Source organism: Canis lupus, chromosome 1 (genome assembly GCF_011100685.1).
Source record: "Canis lupus familiaris isolate Mischka breed German Shepherd chromosome 1, alternate assembly UU_Cfam_GSD_1.0, whole genome shotgun sequence".
Classification (NCBI taxonomy): Eukaryota; Metazoa; Chordata; class Mammalia; order Carnivora; family Canidae; genus Canis; species Canis lupus.
In genome coordinates, this window is record NC_049222.1 from 97,413,058 (window position 1) to 97,422,615 (window position 9,558).

The 9,558-nt window shown below is 59.3% G+C and overlaps 1 long non-coding RNA gene across 1 annotated transcript; it reads right to left on the reverse strand.

The window, feature by feature from the left end:
- Positions 1 to 644: 644 nt before the first annotated feature.
- On the reverse strand, positions 645 to 4,143 carry LOC119875980. The gene is made up of 2 exons (XR_005354333.1): positions 3,755 to 4,143; positions 645 to 2,319 (listed from the first exon to the last, which is right to left on the reverse strand). It is a non-coding gene; the product is annotated as an uncharacterized LOC119875980 (long non-coding RNA).
- Positions 4,144 to 9,558: the final 5,415 nt, after the last annotated feature.

Sequence of the window (9,558 nt, forward strand, 5' to 3'; positions counted from 1 at the left end):
GCGAGGGTAGAATACCCAGTCTCAGATTCTCTGGGCCTCATGTTCAGCTAAATGCACCAGGCACAGGGTCACCTCTGACCACTGCCCTTTGTCGTCTCGGGGCCACTCAGCCTCTCCCAAGCCTGCTTCCAGATTATCAGTGGGGTGATCCCCCATGGCCACTGGCCACAGGGCTCCTTACTCTGCTTCCCTGAGAGCAGCTACACATCCCTCTCCCCGCCTCACGTCCCACCTGTCTGCCTGGGGTTTGAAGGGGGGGCAGGCCCCTGTCAGTAGCTACAGACATCTCAGGCTCTACTGGCCAAGGGGAGAGCGCGGGTGGGAGGGGAGGGGGCTGGCAGCCCAAGAGCTGACAGCTCGGCGCTGGCCTCCCTGCCCCCACCTGACCTCCCCCCAGGGCAGGGGGCCATCTGCTGCCAGAAGCATGGGCGGCAGCTGGCCCCCTTTAGCAGGGCCCTGGGGAGGGGCTCATCTATGGCTGACTTTTGACCTTCCCGCTACCCTCAGGCCTCCAGCGAGCGTGCGTGTGCACGTACAGCCTGTGTGCCTGTGAGGCCTGGTTGCATCTACCAGCTTGGTTTATGTTTATAGGGCTATAGCTCTTTATCGTTCACTCGAAATCCAAAAAGTCTTTCTGTAATTCATTTGCAGGCAAAGTCCAACCGGAACAGATGGACATGAGGCTTTATTTACGTCATTTAGTTTCAAGACAAAATAGTAACACATCAGCTCACGGGGTGGTGGCTGTTCACGGCACATGCACGTCCAGAAAGCCTCGGTTCTGAATCCCAGCTTGAGTGCAGAGAGAAAGGCCCCACACCTGAGAAGGCAGGGGTCTCAACAGGGCCTGGCTGCACTGCCACCCTCTCTGGACAGGCTGGTCACTGGGCAGGTGCAGGGACTGCTGGGCCCCGGGGATAGCTCATGTCACATTTGCTCCAATCTGTCTTTCAAAGAGGAGCCAGATTCATGCCCATGGGCTTGTCCAGGATGGAAGCCTCCCAATGCCTCTTGGGGACGCAGCCGGGTCCCGTGAATCCTGCTGACTCCCCACATGCTGTCAGTGGCCCAGATGGCCGAAAGGATGCACAAGCATGCACTGGTTTGCACCCACACATGCATGCACACGTGCACACATTTACACACACACACACCCCTCCATATCAGGTCTCTCCGGGGAAAACTGCCAGCGTCTGGAGTGACCAGAAGTAGCATGCACTCACACTGCTCAACTGGGAATCATCTGGAATGTGAACACAGTGTGAATGTGTGAACGAGTCTGGCTGCTTCTCTCTTGCCTCCCTGAATCTGCCAGAAAGTCCACAAGCAGAGGCAGGATGTCTGGCGACGACGTCTCCTGGGAGCCCCCTGTGCTGACTTCCAGGATCTTATTCCAAATAGTGTTGGAACCCGCCCCTGGAGCTGCTTGCAAGGCCGGTTGGGAATCAACAGAGAAACCGGGCTGGGCCGCGCCTGCTTGGAGGAGACAGGAGCCGCCGGAGGTGAAGTGGTTTTTCCAGACCGGGCGGCTCCAGGTCACTCGGGAAAGCCCTCCTCTCTGCAGAGGGACCCCAGGCCGGACAGGAAGTGGCTCTGGTGCCTTTCTATTTTCTTCCGAAACATAAAGAGAGCCCAGGGACCAGCAGCCCACCGCTCCCACCTCCCGTCGTCCGTCTAATCGCCCCGCAGGGACACACAGTCCGAGCACCTGCAGGGAGTCCCGGAGGTGAGCAGTCTCTCCCAGGGAGCCGATGCGTCAGCCCTGGTGTGGGGCTGGCCCCTCCCCCCAGATTCGGCTCCTAATCTTCCTTGTGCACCTGATGTAGCGGGGAGGGACAGGCCAGAGCCACCCACCCCCCAGGTCGGGTCAGGGCCCCCTGCAGGGCAGGGCCAGGAGGGCAGAGCAGCCCAGGTGCAGGTGCAGGCTCCCCGGGGCTCAGGGCGCGTGCGCACCTGCCCATCAGCCTCCGTCCTCGCAGCCCCTCTTCGCTGTCCTGCGCTATCCCGCAGGAGCCTCCTTGTCCCTCCGACAACGTGCAGACGGAGTATCAAGTGCCCAAATGGCAGCATAAAAGGAAGTGAAGGAAAAGTAACGTCTCCTGGAGCAGTAAGCGTTCAGGTGGCCGCCGCGGAGATCACGTGGTCGGTGGTCCTCCGACATCCTCCTCACTCAGGATCCCTGAGGACACGGCGGGTGCGGCTTCAGGACCCCAGCCCCGCGGGCAACATCTCCTGAGACTGTGGACCAGCGCCGGGCCGAACCAAGCCTGCATGTCCCCGGAGGGTCCCAGCAGTGCTTCTGGGAAGCTCGCCGTGAATCTCCGCCGTGTGAGAAAGGCATGGTTTAGGACACACGCAAGTTGAGTATGACATACAGACCATCAACATCATGTTTCACACAGTCCAGCAGCTGGCAGGATGTTTTGGGCCATGGCGTCATTCTGTTTGCCTGGGACTTGCTCCCCCTTGGGCCTAACCCTGCCCACAAAATACCAAGCATCTCGATGATCTTGTTTCCCCGAAGAAATGCCCCACAGAGTGGGGGGCATTTGCCCCTCGGAGACCCACTGTGCACCCTTGCCTTGGCCAGTGCCAATGCCAGAAGCAACATAGCCCACGTGGGGCCTGGCCCGACCCTGCCTTCCGTGAGTCCCATCATATGTTCTGAGGCAGTGAAGCCTGTCCATGAAAGGTCAGCTGGGTGCATGGGGTCCAATGGGGCAGCCTGTGAGCCCCTGCCTACAGCATCCTGGAAGCCCCGTGGCAAGCCCAGATGCACCAGGATCCCTCACACATAGGCCAAGAGTCTGTAAATCACCTGTCAGTCCCGGGCTACATTTGTTGATTCTAGAGGTTTACCCATTGAATGCCAGGGCTCTGAATCAGGCAGCCTGAGCTTCACATCTGTTCCCGGGTCATCGCTTTGTACCTCATGCCAGAGCCAGGTGTGGGGCGGGGCCCCATGGAGCAGCAATGGGAGCTGGCCACAGATGACAGGCCACGTCTGTGATGGCCTAGGCACAGAGCATGGACAGCTCTCCCAGCCGCAGGGAGACACACATGCCCTGTGTGGGAGCTGGAGATGATGCCCAGCTCTCTGGTCTGCTGTTTGGATGGAGTTTGAGGCCCAGGGGGCAGACCTCTGACAAATGGGAGGTGACATCACCTCCCGCCACAGGCAATGAAGCGGTCTGAGCAGAGCAAGGGGACAGAGCCCACACCCCACAAGCAGGAGTCAGCCAAGTCAGGACAGACAGAAATGTCTCCTGCTCTTCATGCTCCCTGGGTCTCCCCAGCCCTTGTTCATCAGCAGTCCTTGGGTGGGGAGAAGAGAAATCCTGAGGCAGAGCCAGACACAAGGGCTGGGCCTTCTGGTTGACCTTCCTCTAGCGGCGCTCTGTGGACTTCATCCATCGGGCCTAAGCAAGGGTGTCAGACCCCAAAGATACAGGAAGGACCCCTTGAGGTCCCAAATATGGCAATGTAGACCAGATAAGGTCTGTGCGCCCCATTGAGAATAACCAATCCACATTTGCTGGTGGCCTCTGCCATGCAGCACAGCCCATCATGGACAAACCCGAGGCTAAGGCTGGTCCCACGTCCAGCAGATGAAGATGGACACTGTGCAGGATGAAGGTGGAGCCGTAGGGCCTATGTCCTCACAGCTATGAAAAAAAACTAACCTCGGTGTCTTTGTCAGCTAGGGTTCAAAACCAGATTTACAGGCATCTCTTAACTTAGTCAAATCACTTACCAGTTAGGTCAGTCCGTGGACGGAAACCGCAGGTTCTGGGAACAACGTGGTTCTCCCACCAAATGTAAGGAGAAGGCGCCCACCTTTGCTCTGCTCATGACTTTAATATTTGCAGCAGGAGTCAGGCCGAGCAGAGACCATAGAGGCACATGTAAACCAAGACAAATCGGAATGGGTCATAAAATCCCCCCCGTGCATGTTTTCTGGTCCCCTGGCCGAAGCGCTTGGCCTAGTGGCTCACTGGCTGGGACCCTGCTCCAACCCTGCGGACGGCGGTCCCCACCCTGAGGGAGCAAACTCCCCTCTCTGCCCCTGGAGACCCGACTTCCAGCCTGTGCGGGCAGCCCAGGAAGGGGAGGCGGCTCGGCTCCGGGAGCCTCCTCAGGCTGGCAGACACCCACGGGCGCCACATCACAGAGGCCGCCCAGCTGGGGCTCACCTGCGGAGCCCTCCCTGCGGCTGCTGACCTCCCCGGAGCGGCCAGACAGGTTCCCCGGGTGGCAGCGAGCGCCAGGCCGGAACAGCCCGTTCCCAGCGCTGCCCTGGAGGGCCGCCTTCTCCATCCCGACTCCGTGTGTGATCAGAACGTGACAAAGGTGTGGGGGGGTGTCGTCCCTTCACGCGTCCCTAAGCGTGACCTGGAGGAAGCCACGGGAGGGAAAAATCCACCTCCGAGAAGGCTGAACCCGCTAGAGTTTTAAAAGAAAGAGAAGATACGTGGAGAGAAAGGCCTGAAGCTCTTCTTTGTGCAGCTTCCCAGAAGGACAGTGTCTGCCCCGCATGCCCCTGCGGGGAGGGGGGGGGGGTTAGACGGACTGGACACGGCTCCTGACACCCCCAAGGCTCCCCCGGGACTGTCTCGCCCCTTTTTCCCCTAGTTGTCTACATCAGTGGGTTTCACTGCAGATGCCTGGGCCCCACTCCGGCCCAACTAGGTCAGCAGGGGACCCCCAGAGGTGCCCACTGGTTCTGAGGCTGAGGCCCTCGGAGCCCCCAGGCATCCTAGCCCCCCACGTACACAGTGTGGGTGGAAAAAAGCCTCGGGACTCTTGAAAGATCCCCATCATCACAAGCTTGGCCCTTGGCCATTTACCATTAAAATCCAACCAAGTCCTAGAGCAGAACTGCAGCAGGCGGACATGCTGTGGCTTCCCAAGCCTTTGCTCTGAGCGGCTTCCCCGGGCGACCCCTCTCACGCCCCCGTCACATCACCGGATGTCCAGGCCCCGTGAGTAGCACCCACACCCTGCACAACACCTGCCCTCGGAAAGTTGGCCCAACCTGGAACCTTCCTGAAAGGAGCCAGCGCAGGCTTCTGGGAAAGGTGTTCAGGTCGGTGCCCACACGCTCAGGGATGCAGCGGCACCAATTGAAATCCACTGTGTGGGGCCTCCCCACCAGCTGTCCCGTGTGCGGCTCAGAACACCCTGTGGTCAGAGGCGGTGTTCTCTGCCCAGAGAAGCTCATTTGCCCAAGGTCTGCAGCAGAGCAGGGGTCCGGGCTCCCGCCCACCGGGTGCCAGGTCGGGCCTTCACCAGAGGGCCATGGACTTCAAGGGATGCTCTTGTTCTGGAATCTGACACTGCAGGGCTGTGTGCTGTGCGGGGCAGGAGACCCCACGGAGCCAACACCCCCTCAGGAGGGGCCCAGCACACATGCAAGCAGCTCCCTGTCAGCCCTGGGGACCCGAGAAAGCCGGCTCATTTGTCTCTGTCCAGCCTCACCTGGTGACCAGAACGGGGTGGTGATAGGGACCCCGGGACATCCACATGGCCCACAGAAGCCCCAGCAGGGTGAACAGCAGAGAGTGCAGCGTCCCAGGGGAGCAGAGAGTGTGCCATGAAAGCCAAGTTATTCTGAGGATCCTTTGACCTATTTTCTTAAGACACTTGGGGTGCTGGGTCGGGCTGTGTGTGGGGTCCTGGGTACCTCGTCTTGACATCCTAACTGACCTCAGCCCCTCTCAAGTGTCCTTTATCTTCAGAATCCCGCCTGCAGCCTGTTTCTCTTCCCGACACCCTGGGCGCAGACACATCCCGATTGCTTGGGTGACACCACAGAAGGACTCCTGTCCCTGACCACGGGTGGGGCCCTAAGGCCCGGCCATGGCCCCACCACAGACATAAAGGTATTATTTGTTGGCCGCAAGGGGACAGGGCCCCGGGGCCTGTGTTACAACTTTGGGCATCCTGGCAGAGGAGAAGCGAGTGGGCAAGGAGCTTGATAAGAGCAGAGCTGGGGAGGCCGGTGCAGGCACATGGCTCTCATGGTGACCAACCTGCAGGGGCCAAGCCTTCTCCCAGACATCTTCTCCAAGCTGGATGAGTTCCCTGGAGCTGCCTGCATGGCCAGGGGCCTCTGGGGTGGGACGAGCCTTCCTCTGTCACATATTATATGGGAGAAGCAGAGGCAGCCCAGCTAAGATAGGAACCAAAGACACAGATGCTGGAAGGCAGGTGACTCTCCTGGATACAGCAGGACCAGCCAGCGATGCCCCGGCTCCCGGGTCAGGTGCCTCGGTGTAGCACACTCGCAAGACAAGGCGGCCCTCCAGGTGGACCAGAGCCTGGGCCAGCCCCGTGGCACGCACCAAGATGGCCAATTCATCCACTTGCAAGAAGGAGGCCTCCAGTTGTCCCAGAGGAGGCCATTCTGCAACCGCTTGCACCCAGAGAAGTTTCTCTGCTCCCCAGCTCCTTAGAACCACTGGCCGTGGGGCCCTCCTCCCTTTGTACGCCACCAGACACGGGCTGACCAGGTCACCAGAGGTCGGTGTTAGTGCTGGGGAGAGGCCAGCCACGCCGATGAGTGCTGAGTGGGCAGCCACACTCGGCTCTGGGTGAGCCCCAGGAGGGTGCCTATGGAGGTTCCTGCTGCCAGGGAGGGGGTGGGAGGCATAAAGCTCACCCTCTTTTGGGGAGGACGACTCTGCAAACATTTGACCTTGACCCCTGGTGTCTCCTGATTTCAAGGTAACCCAGCCTGAGGCTGCCAGCATCTCCAAGTGATGGGGACAGCAGGAGGAAGGTGGGCTCAGCCTGGGGGGCACTGAGGACCTACATACCGGCCTCCAGGCTCTGGCCAAGAAGATTCAGGCCCATGTCTCGGTTGCCACATTTGGGAGCAAGAGGTGGCAACAGCCATGCAGCCCTGCTGCTGTCAGAGAGAAGGGCACTCCGTGTGGCCCAGCCTCAGAGCCCCTGCCTCTCCTAACGTGGGACTCAGCCCTGCTCTTGTCTCGAGAGGGGAGAAGGGCCACAGCTGGGAAGGCGGTCAGAAGCTTCGGGCATGAGCCGTGGCAGTGTTTGTGAGCTGAGCAGCCACCTGTGTCCACGGTCTGCCTCTAAGAGGTCCCGGCCAACCTCTGAGGCATCCCCAAAGAGGCAGATCTCTCCAGTGATGTGTTAGATTCTTTGTTTTGCTACTAACAGATCATAAAATTGTCATATTCTTTTATTATGAAAATATGATCAAGTTCATCATTTTTCAAAGTGCCCTATGGGTCAGGCCCCTGTGGGGAAACAGGGTAATGCAAAGAGCTAAGGAGAGAGGGACCCATGGGGGACATGGCCCAAGGGAGCCAGTGAGAGTCAGCATGGAGGGTGCAGCGTGCAAGTCTGCACCACAGGGGTGACCAGGGAGATGGGGGAATGACAGGGGCAGTGGAATGGCTGCTGAGGGGAGGGAAGGAGGGGGTGGGGAACAGAGAGGAACAAAGTACCCGTGAACCACAATGGGGCAGGGAGGGCCTGGGCAGATGCTGAGCCAGGGCTCTCAGGGCCCGGGAAGGGCAGAGAGCCAACCCAGGGCCACGCGGGAGAAGCACAGCAAGCTGACTCTCCAGAGCCCAGACTCCAGGTACAAAGTGCGGGGGGTGGTTCACAGGACCCCGAGCGCCCCCGCTGCCCCGCACTCCAGGTGGCTGAACATGTTCCATGGGGATGATAGGTGGCTCCAAAGTCTCTACTGCTGAACCCCTGACTTTGCAAAGGATGACCGACTTCTCTCTGTGGGGTCCGGGCCTCCAGGACACTCCTGGCCAGGACACAGCAGAAGGGAACGTGTGGTAAATCTGGGACCAGATGGCAGAGTTTTGCAGCTGCCCCGTCCTCCCTTGGAAGCCTCTCACCCTGGGAGAGGCCAGCCACCCCCAGTGAGGTTCCGGGCCCGCCAGGCCAGCCCACCCACCAAAGGGTGTCACCAAATGACCTCTGTCAGTTCCAGGAGGAGCAGGGGACCAGTCAAGCCCAACTCTGCTTGAATTCCTGACCCACAAATCAGGGCATACAATTAAATGATTGTCCCTCTAAACCTCTAAATGTGGGGTGACGGGTGAGCAGCAGCAGACTCTCGGGACAGACCCTCTGTCACGCTCCCCACTGCCTCCCCGAGCTCGTCCCCATCTGCCAGTGGCACCAGGCCTGGTCGAGGAGGGGACAAGCCAAGGCCCTGTGGCACCAGGACAGCAGAGCCGCCTGCTGCAGTGACAAGTCTGGGGTCTATACGTACACAATGTAGGCGCGCAAGGCTCAAGCAACAGACATTTGCTTGAGCAATGAGGTATTATTAGCAAAGAGGGGAATCTAACCAGAACCAGTGGAATTTTAAGGAACACCTTCTGAGGCTTTAACTGGTTGCTCTGAGGGGAAAGCGATTTTCCACTGCAGCAAGATGCTCTGTCTTCATTCCTGTACCTTCATTCCTGACCATGAAGCTCAGCAGCCTCAGCCGTGGTCTTGAGAGTGTGAGGTTTTTTCCTAACAAGGGGACATGTCTCTGAAGGACAAAATAGATTCGAAGAGACCAAGAATTGACTCTCCTTAGAGAAGTTCTCATAGACAAGAACAGAGGAGCTGGCCCTGATCCTGTCCTGCATCTGCCAGCCAGGGATCCTGGACAAGTCACACAGGCCAGAGATCCCCGGGAAAGTTGCACAGGCCAGGGATCCCTAGACAAGTCACACAGGTTCAGGGATTCCAGACAAGTCACACAGGTTCAGGGATCCTGGACAAGTCACACAGGCCAGGGATCCTGGACAAGTCACCTGACCTCAGGTGCCAGTGTCTCCAGGAATGGCATGGCAGCGGGCATGTGTTGGCTCGCAGGATGCCTCCTCACTGGCCTGGGCATGCAGGCCATCTAGAATGTTCACCAAAGGTCTGGAATGGTGTTGTTAGCAAGTGTCGAGAGGAATCAGGGCTGTATCCCGAGACAGCTTGTAACCGCAGCGTGCCCATGCCGAGGAGGGGCCAGGAGAGGAGGCGGCTCCGGGGCGGTGCCCTGCCATCCCAGGTTTATAGATGACCCCTTGTGGGGCAAGGCTCACAGACGGACCCCCGGACACGTTACAGGAAGGTCCCAGAGCCCACGTGGTTCCTCCGCTGTGGTGCTGCCTGGCACTTGAAGCTCAACGCAGCTGGTCTTCCTCACTCTGGTGCACGGTGACCTCACTCACTCTGGTCCTACAGGCCCCTGACCCGGATCTCCACCCAGGCCAGGGCGAGCACTCCGGCGGCCCGGCCAGCCCTGCGGTCACCCCGCACCCTCCAGGAGCCAGAAATAAAATCCTGTTGCCGAGGGGAATGGGGCCGCCTTCCCATTGTCCTCATGCCAGGGGTCCAGGCACGGCGCTGCCGTGGGGCGTGTAATCCAAGCAGGCACACGTGTCACACCCACGCGGGAGACGGGCGGCCCCCTCCCAGCAAGGCTGCCCCAACCCCACGTGTTTTCAGGATCACATGATAGTTTGGGGATTGGAGAACAAAATATGGGTGGTGTTGTTGTTTTTTGGTTTTTATTTTTTA